The sequence below is a fragment of the Cryptomeria japonica genome, chromosome 4, assembly GCF_030272615.1.
Source record: "Cryptomeria japonica chromosome 4, Sugi_1.0, whole genome shotgun sequence".
Taxonomy (NCBI): Eukaryota; Viridiplantae; Streptophyta; class Pinopsida; order Cupressales; family Cupressaceae; genus Cryptomeria; species Cryptomeria japonica.
The window spans coordinates 749,520,507-749,545,502 of NC_081408.1; positions in this window are offsets into that span (position 1 = coordinate 749,520,507).

The following is a 24,996-nucleotide window of genomic DNA, read 5'->3' on the forward strand; positions in this document are numbered from 1 at the left end:
ACATTACTATCTCCGAGAAACAATGCACCTCCACTAGTGCTCTTTCTCTCATCAATGTTCCCTGCCCAATCTGAATCAGTGAAGACACTTAAGCTGAAGTCTCCCTTATGTGGATACTAGAGACCATACTCATCAGTCCCCTTGAGGTATCTAAATATTTTTTTGACTGCAACCATGTGAGTCTCTTTAGGATTTGCAAAAAATCTGGTAACCAAGCCAACAACTTGTGCTATGTCCAATCTACTATGTACTGCATACTGCAACTTACCGATCATGGACCGGACTGGTAAAGTGTCTCATTCACTTATTTAGCCTCATCATATTTAGAGAGCTTGCAACCTGTAACCATTGGAGTTTCAATAGGTTTGCAATCTTCCATTCCAAAAGTTTTTAGAATTTCCCTTATGTACTTAGTCTGACTGATGAAGATGCTATTCTTTAGCTGTGAGACTTGTCGGCCAATAAAAAACTTTATCTCGCCAATCATGGACATCTCAAATTCTTGCTTCATTTGTTCTGAAAAGCTTCTTCTCATCTCATCGTCTCCCCAAAGATGATGTCATCTACAAAGATCTCAGCAATTAGATGCTTTCCTTTAGCTCCACTCTTCAGATACAGGTTACTGTTATCATTGGTTCTTTTGAACCCTCTGCTTAGCAGATATGAATGTAGCCTCTCATACCAAGCTCTTGGTGCTTGTTTCGGCTCATATAGATATTTCTGCAACCTGCATACCATATTTCTTTCATCTTTAGATGCAAACCCTTCCAGTTTCTCTATGTATACTTCTTCCTCTAACACACCATTTAAGAATGCCAATTTGACATCCATTTAATAAAATTTAAAAAATTTGTAAGCAACATAGGCCAACAAAATTATGACCCCTTCTAGCCTGGCCACCGGTGCGAAGGTTTCTCCATAGTCCAAACCTTCTTCTTGAGCATAGCCCTTGCAAACTAATCTTACTTTTTTTTTTATCACTTTACCAGTTTCATCCATTTTGTTTCTGAATACCGATTTAGTGCCTATCACATTTTTGTTTTCCGGTTTGGGCACTAGGGTCCATGTTTTATTTTTCTCAATTTTCTCCAGTTCTTCTTCCATGTCTTTGACCCAGTCATCATCTCTTAGAGCCTCCTTTGTCAAATATGGAGAGCATGCAACCATTCTCTCTTACTCTTCTTTTGGTTAGAACTCCTGCATCTTTGTCACTGATGATATTTTCTGCAAAGTGATTATTTCTAACATACTTAGCCAATACTGGTTCACTTCTTGGAGCTTCTTCTACTGGTTGTGCAAGTTCTACTTCACAAGCTTCTTCATTTGCCACTTCAACACGATCTTATTTAGTAGGTTCCACTGGTACATTGTACTCGAACCCTTTATAGTCCTCTATTTCACTCTTACTATCCTGTTCATTTTTCTCAGAGTACTCATCTACTCTAACATTTGCACTTTCCAAAATCTTACTGGTCCTTTTGTTCAAACACCGATATGCCTTACTCTTTGTGGAGTAACCTAAGAAGGTTCCTTCATCACTCTTGGGATCAAATTCTCTAGTGTACTCATCCCTCTTGATATAGTACCTGCTTCCAAATACTTTGAAATAACAAACATTAGGTGAGTATCCACAACATAATTCATAGGGATTTTTATTTGTCCCTTTCTTTACCTATATTTGGTTCAAGGTATATACAACAGTGCTTATTGCTTCTCTCTATAAAATATGTGGAATGTCCTTCTGTAACATCAGATTCCTTGCACAATCAATAAGAGTTTTGTTTCTTCTTTCATCCACCCCATTCTGCTGAGGTATTCTCGGTGCAGACATTTGTCTTATAATCCTCTGTTACTCGCATTAATTCATGAACTCTTGAGAGGTGAACTCTCCTCCTCTATATGATCTCAAACACTTTAGATTCTTATCAGTTCCTCTCTCTACTCGGGCCTTAAAAAATTTAAACATGTGAAAAGCTTCATATTTTTCCTTCAAGAATACAACCTACATCATTCTTGAGAAGTCATCCACAAACAACATAAAACACTAGTCTCCATAGAAACTCTTGGTTCTCATGGGACTGTATAGGTCTATATGAACTAAGTCCAGCACATTTTTCAGATGAGAAGGTTTTACTGCTAAAACTAGACCTGGTCAACTTTCCTAGTTGACACTCTTTGCACATAGCATTTTCAGGTTTCACTATGTTAGGCACACCTCTGACATAATTTGCCTTACTAACTTTTTCTATGCTATCAAAGTTAACATGACATAGTCTTTTGTGTCACAACCAACTATCTTCTACCTTAGCCATTAGACAACTACCTATGGTGGTGTCTAGGTGAAATAGATTGCCTCTTGACTGTTTACCGGTAGCAATCAGACTTCCTGATTTGTCATTTATTTTGCATATTCCTTCATTGAATTCTAACCGGTAACCCTTATTGTTAAGTTGTGCAATACTTAACAAACTATATTTTAACACTTCTACCCAATAGGCATCATCACAATTTATTTTATCATTCAGGACTATAGATCCCTTACCTTTTACTACACAAGGAGCATCATTTCTGAATCTCACAATTCCTCCATTGCAATCCTCCATGCCGAGGAATTTGTTTCTGTCACTGGTCATGTGGTGAGTGAAAGCACTATCAATCACCCATTCTCCACACCAGTTAGTACTATAAATTAGTGTCATATCTCCTTCCTCTGTGCTATCCTCCTTGACTACCACAAATGCAATTCCATCTTTATTAGATCCTTCTTATTCTTCAACAAGATAACACTCCTTCTTGCTATTGTCCCTGTAGCTTCTAAAATTACCCTTCGTGTCTCTATCATTGTCAGGACATCTTGAAGCAATATGACCTATCTTATTACAGGAGAAGCACTTTAAGGGTAATTTACCTTTATACTTTCCTTTTCCTCTTGTCAATCTTCTTGCTAATAGAGCTTCAATTTCATCTTGCTCCTGTTCCTCAAATAACAGATTGTCACTTTCATGGGAATGATCGGTTCTTATAATAGAACTACTTCTGGTTTCTTTCCTTCTCCTTGTTGGTGCATGAATCATGGAGGATTTTAAAGCAACATCAATCTTTGGTACGCTATTGTCATAATTTCTCAATTCAAAAGCAGTCAACTTACCGATCAGTGAGTCAAGAGATACATTAACTATTTCCAAGGATCTGAGTTCTTGGATAGCAGAGACCCTTATGGCATATTGTGGTAGCAAGGTTCTCAGTATTTTGCTAACCACATCATCCTCCTCAAGCTTTCCTCCAACACTTTTCATGGAGTTTACTACTGTTGGCATTGCACACTCCAATGAGAAATTGTAGGTGATTGAAGGTATTGTCATTGATGGCAACCTTGCAATCCTATGGCACCAGCAGATAGATCACCGACAACGAAAAAGATGATTACCGACACTCAGGCAGATAGGAATTTATTTATTGTAATTTGTATTTAATTGTAAAATATTTTTGTAAGCCGACAAGGCGTATTATAATTAAGACTCATATAAGTATGAGATCTTGTAGGATCATTTTGTATGAAGTGGCAAGTAAGGATATGGAATGTAATAGGCAGATGCGAACATGCAAATATTAAGGTAGATGTTGGAATAAGGTTTATGGAAGTTGTATGAGCTTAAACCGGTACTAAACTTGGCATAGTAGATGCTGAACCGAAGCAGTACATGATATTGGATTTACATAATCCATTTTTGTAAGGCATTGAGACTTCTTTTTTTGTGATTAAGCAATGAGCTTTAAGCAGTTGGCCTTCCTACATGTGCAAGTCCCTATTGTAAGTAATATTCCTTCATTGGCCAGTGATTAAATATTGTGGGTCACAAATCCCACCGAGGTTTTTCCCACACTGGGTTTCCTCATTAAAAATGTTGTGTTATGGTGTGCTTTCTATGTTGTGGTTATTGATCTTATTTACTGCATTTATTTTTCTTTTACCAGTACACTATTTTGGAATGCAATTTATTTAATAAGTTAAGAAAATCTGTTAACCGACAAGATACTGATTCACTCCCCCCTCTCAATATCTTTGGGAATCCTAAAAATTGGTATTAGAGCCTAGTCCTCTATTTTCAAAAGCCTAACAGCTTGAAGAAGATTCTGACACTGGTACAAATGGATAACCTGAGAAAGCAGTTGGAAACAACTCTTATAGATTATGATGCAGAAAAGTTGAAGAATGTGCAAATTGAAGATGATCTGAAGGCTGCACAGGAAATCATTCAAGGAGTTCAAGGGAATCTCACTATTGCTAGAAATAAAAGAAGAGAACTTCATGAGAAGACACAAAGTGATGATGATGAAAAGGAAAATCTTAATTATCTTATAAGTAGGATGAAGCAAGAAAACATGACCTTGAGGAATGAGATGCAAGATATGACTATGAGGTTTTGTAAAGACATTGAAGATAGAAAGAAGAGTGAAGATGATCTGACTAGAAGACTCAATGATGCTAAAAATCAAAATCTGAGACTCAATCATGAGAATGACATGTTGAAGATAGATATGATCCACTTGGAGTATGATAAAACTGAACTCATGAGACAGAAAGATTTCTTGGAAAATGAGTTGGCTACTGCAAATCAATACAAGGAAAAATTCAAGAAAAGTTTAGAAGAACTTGATGATATGTTGAAAATTTAGAAACCTAATGGAGATACTAATGGTCTTGGCTTTGAAGTTGGAGAAAGCTCTGGTATTGCATACCTTCCTGATCACAATAAACTGGTAAGACAACCTAATGCCTACAAATTTAATGGGAAATGCTTTAATTGTAACAAGTATGGTCATAGAGCAAATTAGTGTAGATCTGGAAACTATCAGAACACTAATGCACCCACTAGTCAATGTTCTAAATGCAACAAAGTTGGTCATAATTCAGAAAATTGCAGAATGATTGTAAGATGTCATGTTTGTGGAAGATTTGGACACTTATCTAATCAATGCATAACGCATACCGACATTGGATATGGAAAGGCTATTCAGAAAAATAATGTGACTTGTTATGCTTGCAACAAGATTGGACATATTGCAAAATTTTGTAGAAGTAAGGAATCACCGACAGATAACAAAGGACCCAGTTTGAAAGGTAAAGAAAAGGTTGAAGAGTTAAAGCAAGAATTTTCGAAACAATGGATTAAAAAGAGAGATTAGAATGTAGATGAGACTATTCCTTCACTGATAGAATAGAGTATTACTCCACCGTCAGGAGATTCTTCATCTAATTGAAAGAAACTCTTTTGAGGGAATTGCAACAAATTGAAAATCATGCAAGTTAACCCTTGGTTGATGCTGAGAAGTTGAATTACTTCTTTACCAGCAGATGTGTTAAGTTTCACTTAACCGACAGGCATTTAATGTGGTAGTTGAGGGAAATGGCATTATAAAGCAAGTGTTTTTCACTCTTTTCCACTCACTGAGCATTCAAAGTACCTTAGAGCGCAAAAAACCTGAGCGAAGGCATCTACAGCGAGAAGTGAAGCAAGTCCTTTGAGCATTCAAACCTAAAGGTAGATTAAGGTATTTATACAATGGCTTCCTCCTCTGCACCTAAATTCATTGCAAACCCTATAGTAATTGAAGTGATTAAATGCCCTAGGACCATTTTTAAAATCTTTCTCAAAGTAGCGAAGAAAGATGATACCCTAGGAGCATTTTCTAAAATACCCAAAGGAGTTGCTTATGCTGAGGATCCTAGAATTTACATACATTGTCATATTGAAGAACTAGGTGCTGACGAGATTATGAACATGTATAGAACAGTAATATGTGATGAAAATGGTAATGTAAAACCAGATCACAAGATAGTTGAAACCCTATGTTTTGTGGAGATACTTAGCATTCCTGATTTTCCCAAAGAAGTTATAAGGATTGTATTAAGCAGAGTTCATGGGGAGTCCTTTTGGTTAGATTCCATTCATAAGATAACAAAAGGAGTAGTTAGGGTAGTGAAAGGCTTACCTTCCACCGGTAGCAAGCCTAACAAGTCTAAAAAGATTTCAAATGACATTGTAATGACCCTAACCGGTGCAACCTATGACAAGAGATCCCTAAGAGTCAATGATGTAAAGGATATCAATATAAGATTCATTAGCATGATTCTTGGATACAAAGCTACACATGCCAACAGATTAAACTTTGTTTCTAATTTATGTATCAAGAGTGCTTATGACTTAGTAAACAGTAATGCAAAGATTGACATATGCGAATGGTTAAAAGATGAGATAATTGACAATATGAAGAAAATTAAGGGTGACAAGAAAGGCACATTCAGATTTGGTAACTTACTTGTATGTCTATTGTTGTATATCACCAAGGAAGCTCCTGGTATTGGTAGAAAGGATTTTGGATTTGACATACCAGTAGGAAAACAAATTTTGGATATTCTTAACAACATGGGAGATGACAGGGAGAAGAACATAATTGAACACTTTCAGGCACTGAAGGCTAGAATGAAAAACTAGCAAAGACTATCTCAATCCATAGTTGATAAATATCAAAATGAGATATGTTTTGCTATAAAGAAAGATGAAATCTGGATGGAGGCAGTGGTTCCGAGGATAGTTTGGGTTACAGAGATGGGTTATGAGGCAGATGAAAACATAATAGAAACTTATTCAAAAGCCCTTCTAGAAACCCCTAAAGAACCAACAGAAAAAGTATTTGGAAATGCAGAAAGCATTGAAAGCAAAATTTAGTCACATAAATAAATAAAGAAAACAAAACAAAGAGTTAGAAAGGGAACTAGACAGACAAAAGAATTGAAGAAAGATATATTGAATAAAACTGGTATTTAGGAAAGTGAATTAGAAGGACTACAACTGGAAACACATCTTTCACCGATTAGTACATCCTCTGAAGGAGACATTCCAGCAGAATTCAAAAGGGTAGTAAGAAAAAGAAAACCTTCAACTATACCCTCACCTGCTCCTAAGAGAATAAGACAAAAACAACAGGTAGTAAGGCCTCCGACAAGGAAAATGACCCCAAGGAAGAAAAAGGAAAAACAAGTTGTCCCTCCCTTAGACAACCTTTTGAATGAGACCACTAAAGAAGACAATCTATTAAATGTTAGCAAGTTGTATAATACTTTTAGCAATAAAGAAAGGAAAGTATAGAAAAAAGTGTTATTTTACACAGATATTTTCAAGAAATTCTTGATAAAAGTTGTAGATGATCTACCTAGTGACTTGTACAGAAAGTTAGATGCAAAAAGGTCAGCAATTGTTGAACTGGACTGTTGGCAAATGCACACTCCAATGATAAATTGTAGGTGATTGAAGGTATTGTCATTGATGGAAACCTTACAATCCTATGGCACCGGCAGGCACCAGCACAGGCATAAGCAACAGCACCGGCACCGGCAAAGATGTTCACTGACACCCTAGCTGACATGACTTTTTGTTTATTGTATTTTGTATTTAATTGTAAAATCTTTTGTAAGACGACAAGGCAAATTGTAATTGGACTCATATAAGTATGAGATGTTGTAAATCATTTGAATAGAGTGAAGGATCGAAAAGGGAATGTAATAGGCAGATGCGAATATTAAGGCAGATATTGGAATAACATTAAGGAAGAAGGTACTGAACCTAGCATAGCAGATGCTGATCCAAAGCAATACATGACATTGGATTTACATAATCCATTTATGTAATTCAGCGAGACTTCCCTTTTGTATTAAAGGAGTGAGCTTTAGGCAGTTGGCCTTCCTGCATGTGCAGGCCCCTATTGTATCAGTAATATTCCTTCATTGGCCAGTGAATGAATGTTGTGGGTCGCAAATCCCATCGAGGTTTTTCCCACATCGGGTTTCCTCATTAAAAAAAATTTTTATGGTGTGCTTTCTATGTTTTGTTTACTGTTCTTATTTATTGCATTAATTCTGGTTTATTGATATAGTGTTTTGATATGCAATTCATTTAATAAGTTCAGAAAATCCATTAACCGGTTAGATACTGATTCACCCCCCCTCTCAGTATCTTTGGGAATCCTAACAATTGGTATCAGACCCTGGTCCTCTTTTTTTAAAAGCCTAACAACTTGAGGAAGATTCTGACACCGGTAGACATGGATAACTTGAGAAAGCAATTGGAAACAACTCTTACAGATTATGATGCAGCAAAGTTGAAAAATATGAAACTTGAAGATGATCTGAAGGCTGCATAGGAAATCACTCAAGGACTTCAAGAAAATCTCACTATCACTAGGAACAAAAGAAGAGAACTTCATGAGAATATGGAGAGTGATGATGATGAAAAGGAAACTCTTAATGATCTTGTAAACAAGATGAAGCAGGATAACATGGCCTTGATGAATGAGATGCAAGATATGACTATGAGGTTTTGTAAAGACATTGAAGACCGAAAGAAGAATGAAGATAACTTGACTCAGAGAATCAATGATGCTGAAAATCAAAATCTAAGACTCAATCATGAGAATGACATGTTGAAGACAGGTATAATTCACTTGGAGCATGATAACACTAAACTCTTGAGAAAAAAAGATTTCTTGGAAAATGAATTAGCTACTGCAAATCAACAAAAAGAGAAATTCAAGAAAAGTTTAGAAGAACTTGATGACATGCTGAAAAATTAGAAACCTAATGGAGATACAAATGGCCTTGGCTTTGAAGTTGGTGAAAGCTTCGGTACTGCAAACAATCATGTTCAAAGTAAACCGGTAAGACAACCTAATACCTACAAATTCAATGGGAAATGCTTTAACTGTAACAAGTATGGTCATAGAGAAAATCAATGTAGATCTAGAAATTATCAGAACACCAATACACCCACCGGTCAATGTTCTAAATGCAATAAAATTGGTCATAACTCAGAAAATTGCAGAATGAATGTAAGATGTTATGTTTGTGGAAGATTTGGACACTTATCTAATCAATGCAGAACGCATACCGGCATAGGATATAGAAAAACTATTCAAAAAAACAACGTGACTTGTTATGCTTGTAATAAAATTGGACATATTGCAAAATTTTGTAGAAGTAAGGCATCGCCGGCAAATAATAAAGGACCCAGCTTGAAAGGTAAAGAGAAAGTTGAAGAGGTAAAGCAGGAATTCTCAAAACAATGGATCAAAAAGTTAGATATGAATATTCCTTCACTGGTAGAACAAAGTATCACTCCACCGGCAGGAGATTCTTTATCTAACTGAAAAAAAATCTTTTGGGGGTATGGCAACAAATTGAAATACATGCTAATTTACCCTTGGTTGATGGTAAGAAGTTGAAATACCTCTTTACCGACAGATGTGTTAAGTTTCACTTAACCAACAGACATTAAATATGGTAGTTGGAGAAAATAACATTATAAAGCAAGTGTTTTGGCTCTTTTTCATTCACTGAGCATTCAAATTTCCTGAGAGTGCAAAAATCCCGTGCGAAGGCATCCATAGCGAAGTGAAGCAAATCATTCAAGCATTCTAACCTAAAGGCAGATTAAGGTATTTATAACCCTAGTGGACATGTGATGGTATAATCTTTTTTATTTCACTTGATTTGCATTGTCTTAGGTAATCTTCATATGTTATGGTGGATCTTTGTTGTTGTTAGGCTAGGGCTTTGTGGTTGAATCTATTTAGTCTTTCAATATTGTTGTTTCAATTTTTACCATAAACAATTATTGTTGTTAGTGCATTGATAATTGTTCGTACCTTGATTAGCACTCTTTTGATAATTGTTGAATGGTGTGTTACCTAATAAAGTCAACATTGGTTGTTTAGACTTTATATGTTGGCATCAACTATTCCATCATTAACAACACTTTTGTTTCTAGTCCAGAATTTGGATCTGTTTCAGATGTTATATTGATTGTTATAGGTTTTATTTTTTATGGATTAACACCTTCCTTAGAGAATTTCAAGGTCCCTTTCTTGATGGAGGCTTCCTCTACTTGGATTCCATTCTTGATCAAATTCGCAAAAGTAGGTAGACATTGTAGCTTGAGTTGATAACTCATTTCACTATTTAAATTGTCCATGAAGATCTTCATCTTTTCCTTTTCAGGTACATCTTGTGGATACCTTGAGACCATATGTCTCCATCATTATAACAATACTATGAATGTTTCATTGTGCTTCTACTTGGTATTCCATATGTCAAGCATGGTAATCTCATGTTGGATATTGTAGGAGTATTGTGTAATGAATTTATTTACCAACTCATCGAATGATCTGATGGGAGGTGTGAGTTTTGACAACCACTCCATTGTTTTCCCTCCCAAACTTCTTGGGAATAGTCTCATAATGTATGTATCATTATGAGAAAGCTCCAAGCTCATAGTACAAAATTCCCTGACATGATCACGGGGATCACTCTTACCATTGTATTTATCATACTTTGGCATACTTGAATTTGGTAAGAAAGGTATCATGTTTAGCCTCCTATCAGAAGGTTAAGGACAAATGTCCTCCAAAGAATACCTTAATGTAGACCCTTGTTGCATATCTTGAATTTTTCATTGGAGTGCTTGGAGTTGTTGTGTAATAAGAGCTAGGGGCGTATTCAACCTTCGATGATTAACATCTCCTTGTTCACTAAGGTTGTCCTGATTATGGGTATTTTTTTGTTCATGGGTGTGATCTTGGGCGTCTTCTCCTCTTAGATGCTCTTGATTTTTGGTATTATATGTATAGGTCCTTGCCCTTGTTCGTGAGATTCTCTCATAAGTATTCCTTAAGTTTTCAATGTCAAAATCCGCAAGAGTCCTGACTCCTTTACTAGATAGAATGAGGAGATAATTTTGCTTATCTGATTCTATAAGCCTTTCCATGAGTTTTTGGAAAGTGGCACTCTCTTGACATTGTTGGAGAATCTCCTCGGCGATCTTTATTTCCCCCATATTTGTATATTAATCAAAAGGATTGGAATCCATTTGTCGTGTACTTGATTCTGGTAGTGGATCCATTCCTTTTTTTTTTTCTAAGATAGAGTGACAAAGGGCATCAATATATCTCTATAGTAGTGAATTCTTCATCTTCTATTGGGGTTCTTGGTGGAGTTGGTGGCTCAGGTTGAGCTTCGTTGTAGGTGATGCAAAAATTTGGAAATAAGGCGGGATTGATCCTTCCTCCACTATTAAGGCGTTGATTGAACACTTCTTTTTGAATGTAAGCCCCACTTCTCAAAGGTTCTTTGTCAAATTCATTGGTTTTGACTTGAATATACAACTGCATGTGACGTAAGAAAACATGATGTGATTTAAATAGTTGACGGTTGACGTAGAGAAATTTACTCATTCTGGTAAGGGCCCTAGGACTAGGTTGTCTCTTCTTTAATTTAGTCTTTTGATGAAGACTTCTTCTTCTCAAAATGTGGGGAGTGGTCATGCAAAAGTGATCAATGTTGATGTTGATGTTGGATTGATACTTTGTTTCAGATACTCAAGCCTACTTGTCAAGTAAAGGTTTCGTTTGATTTGCCCTTACGACAAAGTGCGTCAAATGATACGAGTCTTCATGATGTAGAAACTTAATTTGACAACTTGAGAACCTAACTAGGTATTGTTTTGAAAGGATTTGTTGGATGGTGGAACCTTTGATCGCTTTAATTGATACTCCTTAATCTTGTTGGATGAAATCTTATCCTAAGATAGTTGAAGATCAGATACCTCTTTCTAAAGGTGCTTAGTTGGATTTGGAATTTCTCTCTCTTATGATCCCTCCTTGTTTGATGCATTTTTTCCTTTTTGTGTCAGATTTATCAAATGACCTAAGAGGGTATCCGAAACTATTGATGAAACTTTCAAAAGGTTGTTGGTTTGCTCTTTGTTTTTTGCAAGTTTTGATCATGTGCTAAAACAGAACCCTTATGTGCTAAAAGATGACCCCAAAGAGCTACAAAGTTTTGCAAATGCACTATGTTGTCCCTCAAATTCTCTATCTCTTACTATCTGATAACACAAATGTTGAATTTGTTATGCACTAATATGACATGTTGAAGCACCAATTTTTGGTCTGAATACACTATATTATGGTTTATATATGCTAGGCTGATGCTCCTATGCACTAAAAGGATGTTTGCAAGCACTATCTAATTTTTACCAATGTTATACTTCTTATGCGCTAATTTTAGTTGTGGAAGCGCTGAGTTTTGGTTGAAATACACTATCTTACAATTGAGATGCGCTAGGTTGATGCTCATATGCGCTAACTGTCCTGATTCCTCTGTTTTGATGATTTTGTTAAAATTTTAAGGAATGATCTTTTGTGCTTGATAGATGATTTTCTGAAAAATGATTTGAAAACATAGTAGACAAAAGCAGTAACAATTTTCCTATGCTAACAAATAGTGTATGTTTTAAAATCCCCGATGTTTTCACTGGTTTGGATTACAAAGAAGATATATCAAGCAGACTCTTTATTCAAAGGTCATTAACAATATCATAGCCCACTAGTCTTGATACTCCGTCAGCTCAAACAACCTTGTCACCCCTAGAGGGTGCCTGTTTTTTTTCCTTTTTCCAGAAATTAACCCAAAGTGAATTACTTCACAATTGGGTAGTTATCTTGGGATATATACGGTGAATAATCTTGGGAGTGAATTCTTTCCCACCCTTTCACTATGATATTGCCAATGTTTGACAACTGACTCAACTTAAAGTTTCTATTTCTATGGATCGTAGTAAGGATTTTGTTCGAAGATATTCCTTGAAGTTGCACAAGCACGATTGAGGCTTGTAGCCCAACAAAGTATCTAACAAGATGTAGTCACGCAAGCATGATTAAGATCGCAAGGCCCTACAAAGTGCTCAACATGTGAGATCTCAAAGAGATAACTCAAATATGCTTCGTCCCTGAGATTTTCATCTCAAAGGCAATTTATTTATATTGAGTTAGGTTGGTTGGCTTTAGCTGTGCTCACTTGGGTCGTTCTCTTCACACTAGCCCCCTCAAGGCTTCGAGAAGATATGCCCTCTAAAGGATGTAAAATGCTTGAAGTAGAGAAAGCATTAAAGAGTGGGTTTGGCTTTTTTATCACCCAATCAAGGGGAGAGCATATGCCTCCCACTTTTGTGACACAAAATACATACTTTTTTTTAATCCAATATCCCAGTTCTTTTCTAAAAGACTATGAAATTTTTGAAGATAGAAAAGCTTGAACTTTTGAAAGTAAATCCTTGTCAACAAAATGAATCACCAATTTAAACAACAATGATCTCAAATTTTGAAAGCTTTGAATTTGTAAAGTGAAGGTTCTTTTTAAGCTTCCAACATAAAAGTGAGGTTCATTTTAATCAGCACCAAAGGAAAGCGATGTTCAATTTTAATTCTTCAAAAAGTAGAAAGCTTTGTTTTGTTCTTTTTAGAGCCCAAATAAATGTGTTATCTAACTTGCATAAAAGGAAGGATGTGAGTTTGTTGTTCTTTTTACCCATGGAAGAAAGAAAAATGAATTTTATTTTAGGCACCAAAAGAAAACATGAAGTTCATTTTAAGCACCCAAAAGAAATCATGAGGTTCATTTTAACATTTTCCGAGAAAAAGAAAGGTGAGTTCTTTTTACCAACTTTGAAAAGAAAGTAAAGAAAGCTAAACTAATTCCTCCTGTTCCTGCACTGAAATATGTTAGAACCTGCACACAGTTAGTCAAAAAATCAAATCCTGACGGTGGGCTTCACAAGCCTAAATTTCTGACTTTGTTACAATTTTTTTGCCTTTGTCAACTCTATGTGCTAAACTGTGAACCCGATGCGCTAGAACGTGGCATAGAAGCACTAAAAGATAGAGCCTAAGCACTATTCTGAAGTCTGAATGCACTAGACTGGTACTCTTACGTGTGAAAATAGCATAGAAGATTATGCGCTAGAAAGAAAGTCAAATGAGCTAAGGGATGGTTGCTACGCGCTAAACAGTGCGATGTATGCACTAAAGTTTACCACAAATACACTACAGAAAGTCCCAGATGCTCTATTTTGCTATTCTGACATGATTGTTGTCTTTTACCTACATGGAAAATGATGTTATTTTTGGGGACATGCCCCACGGTGGGTGCCAAAGATGTACGCAAGAAAATGTGGTGATAAAAATAATAATTGAGATCAAATGACCTACATACCAATGAGACTCTTGGTGCAAGTATAAACTAAATTAGACTAGTTTAACTTCCTAAGGGGTGTCCCATTGTTCTCTCTCTCACAAGATCCCTAAAGCCAATGTTTTTCTCTCAAATCATTGAGAAAATGACTTAGGAATGACAACTCCAAGAACGAGTGATATTGTGATCTATATGCATGAATTCATTCTAAGATCTATATGATATGTTAAAAAAATATGATGCTAAGCTAAGATGAAGATAGTGATATGATAAAGATGTTGAAAAATTACCCTAACATGATATACTAGCATGGATATTCTATGATATGAAATGCTTCTAAATGCTATGATGATATTCTAACAAAGAGAGGCTAAAATGCTTAGTAAAATTAGACTATAATGTAGATTACATGAAACTTGGATATAAGAATGAAGAATGAGAGTTCTATTTATAGGGAAAATAGGGCAATGAATCGTTGAGATTGAATAATCTCAACAAGGGTTAAGATTGAAAGTTATCAATCCATGTTTACAATTTTCACCAATGAAATGGTGACATTTGTCAATAAGAGGTTGCTTGAGAGGAGATGCAAGAGGCATTAAATGCCTGAGGAGACATGAAGGTTACCTTAGGAGGTAAGGTGAAGGTTAGGTTAGCGTCCTCCATTGGATAAAGCTTTTACCCAAGGGGTAAACTCTTGTGCAAGGGTTAGATAGGATAACTAGGTTCAAAGCCATGAGTGCTTGATGAGACCCTTGGGGTTAGATGAGGGTTGAGTTAGAGAGAAAGTCTATAACCATGCAAGAAGGTTGGGTTAACCATTAATGGTTAGGAAGATTTTAGGGACAAATTTTTAACAGTCCTTCCAAATTTGGGGAACTCAACAAGTTAACTTGTTGAAGGAATACAGTCTTTAATGCATTTAGAAGAATTTTTTCTGAATTTGAGAAGTGACCTCCTCAAATTTAGGGAAAGGACATGATTAGGATTAGATGGGTTCTAGAAGACTAATTAGGAAGCAAGTGGGAAATGTAGGAAAATGCAAGTGGGAGAAGTAGGATTTTAATTAAAATTAAATTGCTTTATTTCAACTAAAATAGATGCAACTTGCATGAATACAAGTGGGGGATTTTTATAAATAAATTAGATTTATTTATGTGCAAAGGTCAATTTAATTAAATGTAAATTTAATTAAAAGGGAGAAAGGGGATTTAATTAAATAAAGTGATTTATTTAATTAAAGGCTAGAAAAGGTTTATGTGAATTTAATTAAATAAATTGAGTAAGTCATTCAATCAAATAGATGAGAATAAAGAAATTGATTAAATAAAATTTAGTTAATAAGGGGATGTGGTTTAAATAAATATTAAATATGTATTTAGGAAGGTGGTCAGTCTACACAACCCATATCATGTGGTCACATAACACATAATATTTTTATATACAAAAAAGCTTTTAACCTTTCTTTATCCTTTTCTTCTCTATTTTAATTTTTTTTTTGAAAAGCAAAAGTTTTATTAATATAAAGCACAAAGGTTAGAGATCAAACAACCAATGTGGAGAATAAGAGATGGTATGATCACTCAATTAACCAAAAATTAGGGTCACTAAAAAATTGAAACACTAGTGTTTACATCATTATTTGCTTGAATTTTTTGGGTTATTAAATCTATGGTGCATTTTCTTTGAATAGCAACATTCTTATAATCTTAAATGGATTTTAGTTCTTCATTCTTATTTAACTTATTTATTAATGACTAGAAACGTAAAGGTATCTCCATCTACCACTAGATTACATTTTAACCTAGTGCTACATTTTTATGTTTATCGTCAACTCTTAATAGATAAGGTTAATCCTTTAAAATGATCTTGAATATTCATCCTAGAAGTAATACATCAATAATACAATAGGGCAAACTCAATGACTTGTAGGTACATGTGTTAAAGGAACTTTCCAATTTTGTCCATCCACTTTTCTTGGTGTACCATTTTGGCCTTTTTTGACCTGCTATTCCATGCATTTTCCTTGCATGCTATGTACACTAATTATTACGGCAAATGCATCTCCTATATGAAATGGACAAGCTCAATTGAATGATCAATGGTTGCAAATCCCTCTATCATCATGCAAGATGATTGAAACCATATGGTTCATTTGATTTTTTCCAGTTAGTTGTCATTATTTCCTATCATCCTATAGTTGTTCAGGCTTAGTAGTTGCAACACTGCCTACAATCCCAAGACAATATAAGATAAAGGGACACACATGCCAAAATAATACTCACTCACGTCCATGATCTTTAAAAAAACTATAAACAAGCACAAAGTTTTAAATTGTATTGGTTATCAACATCAACAATAAATTTTGTAATCAATGTATTCTTGTTCACTGCCATACCTAGTGGTAGTTGTAAGTTTGTGTAGAAGTCTCAAGTTTGACTCGATTTTTAATGCACGCATTGAGAAAAATATCTAGAGGTCTTATAGCTGCATGCTTCTAATTATGTATAACAGAGAACGAGAAAAAAAAGACTGTCAATCGAATAAGAAGGGATGAGTTATATATAATTGTATACTTATTATTATGTAATTTGTTTATGTATTAATATGATATAATTACATATTATATATTTTACTCAATGTATTAATTTGACTATGATTTTTTTTGTTATATATTCAAATAATATAAAAAATAAATTACTTAAAGAAATGGGTAATCAATAGATTGTTAATAAAAAAAATAACTAAACCCTAAATACTACCTAAAAAATATAATAAACCTTCAAACTGCTAAAGCAAACAAAAAATAGTTCACAACTAAAAATACAACTATGACTTTATTACATCTTTGTTTATAACCTATCCTTATGGATGTAATTATAACACAAATGACCATTCACGTATCCTTATGGATGTAATTATAATGCGAATAACCATTCAAAGTCAAACTTTTACTGGACTCCTAAGCTTGAATAGGATTTGAGGTTATAACCTATGCAGTAAAGAAAGTAGTTCAAATTTCCAATCTTGTGAGGAATAGATCCGTTTCACATAGCTGGGAATACATTACACCATCTCGTACGTTTCTTTGACAATAAATTAACTCCAGTTAGCAATTCTTTTTCTTAAGTGCTTTCAAGAGATTTTCGCCTTATGTTTCATTTTTGAACATGGTTCTACTATTTTCAACACCAAGTAGTGATAGAAGACCGCGTTAACTCGAATTGAAGAGATAACTTGTTATGATGGCCAAGCTTTCTTTAGCCCTTCTTCTGATGTTTGATTCGATGCTTGGTGAGGAAGGCTAATGTTGTTCGATCAAATAATAATATTTTTAGAGGTACGAATGGTCAGAAAATTGCAATCAAATAACAAGGACGTAAAGCGTCAAGTTCCTGTCAATAGTGTTCCATATGTATTTAGAGTTACGATATGTATTTAGACTTAAGATTAGGTGAGATTAGTAGTTTGATATTGAATTGTGAATTGATATATTTTGATATTAAACTAAATAATAGTTAATTAGTGAAAAATTATAGTGTTACGCACTTTGTAAACTCAATAGTTGAAAGATAAATTCAATTTTAGAAAATTATAACTAATAGAAAGTTGAACCTAATTAAATAAAATAGTAAAAATAAAATTAAACTATATTGAATATGTTAATGGTAAAATATTAACTCTTACATTAAAACTTACAAATAGAATCAAATTTAAAAAGTTAAAAATAAAATAAAACCTATTAAAAATGTTAAAAGTAAATTTTCAATTCTTTTGAAATTTTAAATTTATTAAAAATAAACAAATATTTATATTTATCAAATTTATATTTTCTATTTTAATGATAATTATAAAAAACACTCAATCATTAATATTTCATCAAAAAGTTATTTGTGATTGTATTGTATGCATAAATAAAATACTATGGGAGATGAGGTTAGAATCATTGGTCAAATGACATTGATTGAATAATTTTTTCCATTTCAACTTCTTAATCAAAGAAATATTAGCTTACACTTATATTTCTAAGTTTAAAATAAAAATAATTTAAATTTATTGAATCTGTGATATTAAAAATAAAAAATAATAATTCCACTACTATATAATATACATTAAATTTGATTTTACATTAAATTTAATTTCACCTAAAATTTATTTCTAATTATTTTTATATTCTTTCACTATTAAAATTATTGTATAAATTTTCTTCATTTTTCATATAATAAAATAAATAAATTATCTTCAGTAATATAATTAATTAAATTTTAATCAAATTAAAACTATCAACATTTTCAGGGAACATATTGTTCAATTTGTCTATTTTTAATTTAAAAATAATAATGTTTGAAATGGTTAAGATTTAAAAAATTTATTTAATTAATATTTGAATTTTATTATCTCCTATTAAGCATAATAGAAAATATCATAGAACAATGAGGAAATTAAGAGAACATTATCAAAATTTTGAATCCACAGCATAGTGTTTAATGAATTTAATATTGGCTCTTAAATTCAAAAATAGTTGAAAAACATCATAAAGTTTTTCAGATTTTGTACATATAAGCTATTGAATCCGCTCGTGTGAGAATGATTATATATTTTAATCATCGAGTAAGTAAATTTCCTTAGCTTAGCCTTTGTAAAAAGAGGGAAAATATACTTATATAAACAAACTGACCTTAAATAAAATCTCTCTTTAGTTTTATGGTGATTTAAATGGGTTCTCCTTAAATTCTTAAAGTAAAACTAGTTTAGTTCCTTATGTTTAATTTCCTTCTCGCTTTCTTACACAGAAACTACGGTACTCTTATTTTCTTAGCTTTTTCTTTGTAAGCAAGCATATTCTAAGCTCCTTAATATCTCCTAAGGAAGAATGCCTTCATAAAAATAACCTTTTTAATTTTCTTTTGAAGACAAGAATTTAATCCACCAACTTTTAAGTAAACGTTAGTTCTAAAAATATCAATGACACATAAGAGGGCCTTCTTGAACATGAAATAAATGGAAAATAAATCTAAATCTTTGGTAATTAAAGTATGGATGGGAAATGCGAGTATGGAATAGTACGGAAATGTGAGTATGGAATAGTATGTCCAACTTAGATAGAATTCTTTTAACCCTAGGTGTTGTTGTTTTTCTCACATGGCCCACCAAATGAGGCATTAAAACTGAATAGATTTTTGCGTCCGTTTTGAAAAGAAAATCCAAAACCTTAATCGCTCTGAGTTGGGTCGGAGAGCACGGAAGAGAATGGCTATGTGATGTGCAATTAAATCCACTGATATGATGACATTGCGGTTTAATTGTTGCGCGCGAATGACAGTTGTTGCGGTTTAATTTTTTCATACTAATGACAGTTGTAATAAAATTCATTTTTTGTTTTGAGAAAATTATTTTTCTACTTACACAAATTGATATTGACCAATCACATAATCAATAAATCTTATTTTACATAACTTTTGTTAAAAATTGTGCATGCTAACTTTTGAAAAAACAAAAATTTATTTTAGTTTCAAAAATTTGAAAAACTCATTGGTTGTCAAGGACAATAATTAATAACCATTTAACACCATGGTGGATGCATAAGTATTCCTGCCATGGACAAGGACTAATAAGAATACTACTTCCAATGAAAAATTATATATATATATCCACACTCCATACTCTAATGGTGAAAGTTGTCAAGCAAATTAATGGGGTTTCAATAACATTGTCTTTAGTTGCCTTGTTATTTTGCCTGACATTGTTGAAATGTTGCTTTTTGTCCTTGTGTGGGGTAGGGGTATTTAAGTTTTTTTTAGTTATTTATTTATTATTATTTAAGTTTTTAATAAATAATTATTATGTTTTGGATTTTTAAAATTTATTTGTCAAATAAAAATAAATAGTATTTATGTTAATTATAATTATATTTATATATAATAATTATTATAATTATATTATTATTTTATATTACATATTATATTTTAAATTTATTCTAATATATATGTGTTAAATTATAATATTATTTTAAATTAATTTATATAAATTGAAAGAAGTATTTAATAATTAGAATAAACTCTAGTTAATTATAATTAATTATGATTTTAATAATTAAATATAATATTTATATAATATAAATTATATTATTATATATTACATTATAAAAAATAATTAAAATATAAATATATAGTTAGTATATGATATTTTTTATATTTTACAAATTAAATTATGACATCATTTTAAATTAATCTATACAAATTTAAAAGAAATATTTACACAAGCGATTAGTCGTATAACAATTAATATAATTATAGTATATATTTAACATATAAAATACTTAATTAAATAATAAATATTAAATTTTTACCTTAGTTCTCTTTGTAGCACATTTGAGATTTATCTTTTTTATAACAAGTCACTAATTCATGATAGAAACCACAAGGAGAAACTAATGATTTAATCTATAGAATAAAATGGTAAAAAATTGATGGATGAAGAAAAATAATTTTGGTTGTTGTTTATTTCTCTCTCCTATCTCTATCTTCTTACTCCTCCCTAATATATCTTTCTCTCTCATCCTCGTCTCTTTTTTCCAACTACATCTATTTCTCGATCTCTCCCTCTTTCTATCCCTACCTCTCCCTTTCTCCCTCTCCTCTCACTCCCTCTTTATATATCTCTCTACTTCTCATCTATTATCTCTTTCTTTCTCTCCCTCCCTCCTCCCTCTCTACCTCTATCTCCATATCTCTTTTACTGGCACACACTGCTTGCTTCTCCCTCCCTATCTCAATCATTATATGTATCTCTCTCTCTGAATCTCACTCACACGCGTTTTATTTCTCTCTCATCTCTATCTCTATCTTTATCTCACACTCAAGTGCACCCTCTATCTTTACCTTGTCATCTCTCCCTTTCTATATTTATCTCTATCTCTCTCTAATGCATTATATCTTTCTTACGTGTGTAAACCTGTCTCACGTTGTAATCCATTATAGTCTCCAATTTTAATTCGATTATTGGATGTGCTTTCAAGTTGTCATTAGTCAATTCATGTGCCTCAAATAATTATTTTTCTTGTGAGATACTCCCTAAAATTAAATTTAAATTTGATTGTTTTGTTTTTATCGTAGTGTGTCTTTTTCGAACACAACTTGTCATGTGCATCATTGTCATGGCAGATAATGGGCATACCACATAGTCAAACGATATTTTATGGCATCTTGTGTGAACAATGAAAAGCTCAAAAAAAATATTACCAAGACACACCTTTTGTAAAGTTTTTGGAGGGAAAAAGTTAAAAGTATTCATATATCCTTTGCTAGATTACCTGGAACTAACATCATTAACATCAGTTTTCATCCTATAAGGGTGCAAATGCATTTGATCCCTAATTTGTCTTAACCATAAGTCATTGGTAAAATTTGTGGTCATGTCGATTGCTAATTAAAATTGTTGATGTTTTATTTGAGAATAAAAAATCACACTTAAATAGTAGTTGGTGTTTACACATGAAAGATGAAAATTTAGCATTTTTTGATTGATTTTATTTTCAGAATTGGTTTGGTTGCTTGGTGAGTAAGGCAGATTTGAAGCAGTTCATGGAGGTACTAATGTTTTGTGTAATAAGGAATTCCAACTGTAATATTGTTCGATTCTTCATTTGACTGTGTAGACATCTATTGTGGATGTAAATAAGAATTAATGAGCTAAGATAATAGATTATAAAGGTTTTATGTAGTCTTTTAGGGGAGAGGGGTCAGTAGTTGTACAGGGTCTGATAGTCATTATAGCAATTGCGCTTATAATATCCAGTCTTGCCACATATTTATACTATATATTGTAAATAAACAATCCACATGTAAATAAAAAAATTACCAAATCTTGGTCAAAATGGACCAATTTCCTTGAACACGAGAGAACCTATAAATGTTATATAAAAAAGGCAGAAATACATTTTTAACAAGTTAAATAAATAATTTTTTGTTTCAAATAAAATATCATAGTTATCCACTATAAGTGTGTCATTTATAAAAATAGATGCTCACTTAAACAAATACTCTTATCATAGTGAAAAATAATAATTCTTATGTGTAAAACTATTGGGGTAGCAATGTATATGCGTTAGAGTATTTCATATTAATAATTTGTCTTATCACAAATATAAAAGGTGAACACAATAACTACCTTGTTTTTTTCTTCTAAAATGTGGGGGATTGTCCAAAGGTTTTAGTGTTCAACAATTGGTCCCTTTGTGTTCAATATAAGTTGTATTTTATAAAATAATGTTGTTTTTATAACAACAAATATTTGTTTTGTGTTCAACTATTGGTCCTTCGGTGTTGGCTATCAAAGTTAAAGATAACACACATTTATGATTACTAGTAGAAATTTGTTCCATTTAAGTTGCATAAAAGCTATATTTTCATAAAAATATGATACTATATTAATTGCAAATGATATTTTTTTATTCAATTACTAGGAATTTTTAGATTAAGTTTTGGTCAAATCTTTAAAAAGTCATTTTTTGGACATTTCACACTATACATGTTATTTTGACGAGTTGCATGATGAGTCGTGCCTTCAAACCTTAGTTGTAGATAGTTAAGTGCCTATTTTACATTTCTAAAAAAAAATGAGGGTCTTATGATATCCATGTGATGGCTGCATGTTGACGAAGTTATCCCTCATGACTACTTGTCTCTCTATTCATCTTATTTTGCTTAAAGAATGAAAGGTGAAATTTTAAAGAAACAATTACATATCCTTTTAGTACTTTGTGGGAAGAGTATTATAGGTGTTAAATATGGAGGCATTTATGATTTACATTTAATCAAAATTGAGGCACATTTAATTATATAGATAGATGTATGATAGGTTAAGATACTAAAGTTAGTTAACTTGTTTTATTTGTGATGTAGATTATTTTTTATGGGCCTCAATAAGTATAGAAAAGGTGATTGGAGAAGTATTTTAAGAAATTTTGTCATAGTAAAGACACCAACTCAAATTACAAGCCATATGTCACAACCCTCCTTTATCACCTTTTTGATTTAAATACAAAACTCTATTATATTTCCTTGGGATAAACTATTGAATGAATATTGTAAGGGAATAAAAATAATAAACCACACACACACATGGAAAATGCATATATATTTTAATTAGTTATTTAATTTCCCTCACCCAAATTAAGGCACATCTTGTAGGAGGAATAAGAAGCTTCTAGAGGCTTCTCCACCACCTTGCATGTAACTCCTCCCACTAAGCCTAATCAATTTGCATGGAGGGCAAATTGGGAGAGAATCTCTTTTTTTTTCAATTAATAATTAGGTAGTGGGAAATTGAAAATTCTTTTATAAAAGAGGTACAAGTTTCAAAATAAGTGTTGGCTATTCCATAAGAAATTCTGCAAGTTAAATTCTCCTTGGTAGTCAATTTTCATTGTCAGCTAAGATTTCATTGCGAGGACTTCTCTTCAATTGGGAGGATCAAGGAAGACTCTACACCATTTTGCAAGCACCCAGGTTCCTTCAAGCTTAGTTTTGTGCATTTTATTCTTGTTGTAGATTAGATTAGATTAAATTATTTTATGAAAATGAAATTCATTTGTGTTTTGATAAGAAATTAGTTTTCAGATTTTGATAAGAAGTAGATTAAAATGTTTGATAAAAAGTAGATTAAATTTGATTCATTGTTTCAGATTCTTGATAAAAAAAAATTAGTGGAGTAAAATATTTGATAAAAAGTAGATTAAATTGTTCATTGTTTCAGATTCTTGATAAAAATTAGTTCAGATTTTGATAAGAAGTAGATTAGATTATTGATGAGAATGAGATTCATTTGTTTTAAATTCTTGATAAGAAATTAGTTTCAGTTTTGGAAGAAGTAGAATAGAGTCATTTGATGAAAATTAGATTATTGTTTTCAGATTATTTTTGATAAAATTAGATCCATTCATTTCAAAATTTTGATAAGAATTAGACACATCCAGATTAAATCTTTGGAATATCTTATTAAGTTTTAGATTTGAATCTTTCTCTGGTTATTTGATTTAAAAAGTCTGAAATGTATTCTTTTTTTCTGGTTATTGATTTAAAGTCCAAAATGTATACTTGAAAGGATCTTGCTGTAATCAATCTCTCTAAGATTTCTCATCTTCTGGTTTTCTAAATCCTCTGTAAAATGCGTTTAACATCTCCCCTTTGTGAAAGATTTTCCCTGTGCATATAAACAAACAATTCTCCCTTTCTCTGTGAGAGAATCTCCCTGCGTGTACAAACGAATTTACTTCTTTCCCTATGAATAGATCTCCCTATGTAGGAAATAAAAGAAATGAAAGAAAAAGAAATAAACTATCCCTTTCTCTGTGAAAGAATCTCCCTGTGTGAAAAAAAAAACAAAAGGAATGAAAAAGAAATAAACTATCTCTTTATCTGTGAATGAATCTCCCTGTGTAGAAAACAAAAGAAATGGAAAAAGAAAAGAGAAGAAGAACCCCTCTGGTTACTGCTTCATTTTGTCCCTGAAATTAATCTGCAACATTGTTATTTGCCTATTATTTACCCTGCTCTGAGTAATCTTCAATAATTTAAAAAAAAACTATAATACTCCTGTATAAGAAAAATGATAATAATAATATTATAACATATATATATTTATATACATATATATATATATATATATATATATATATATATATATATATATATATAAATAACCCAAAAGAAAGAAATCATATCGAACGTTAGAAAAATCTCCCAAAACCCCGTAACGCATGGCGTTTTCGCACTAATTGGACGTCGGCAAATGTGCATGGACGGTTACGTTGAACCATCGTAGAGTACAGAGGGGCCCGCGGGTCCCCTCACCTCTGCGGACCTGCACATGCAGGGCCGCAGGGGTGATGGGACCCGTGGTCCCCACCCCGC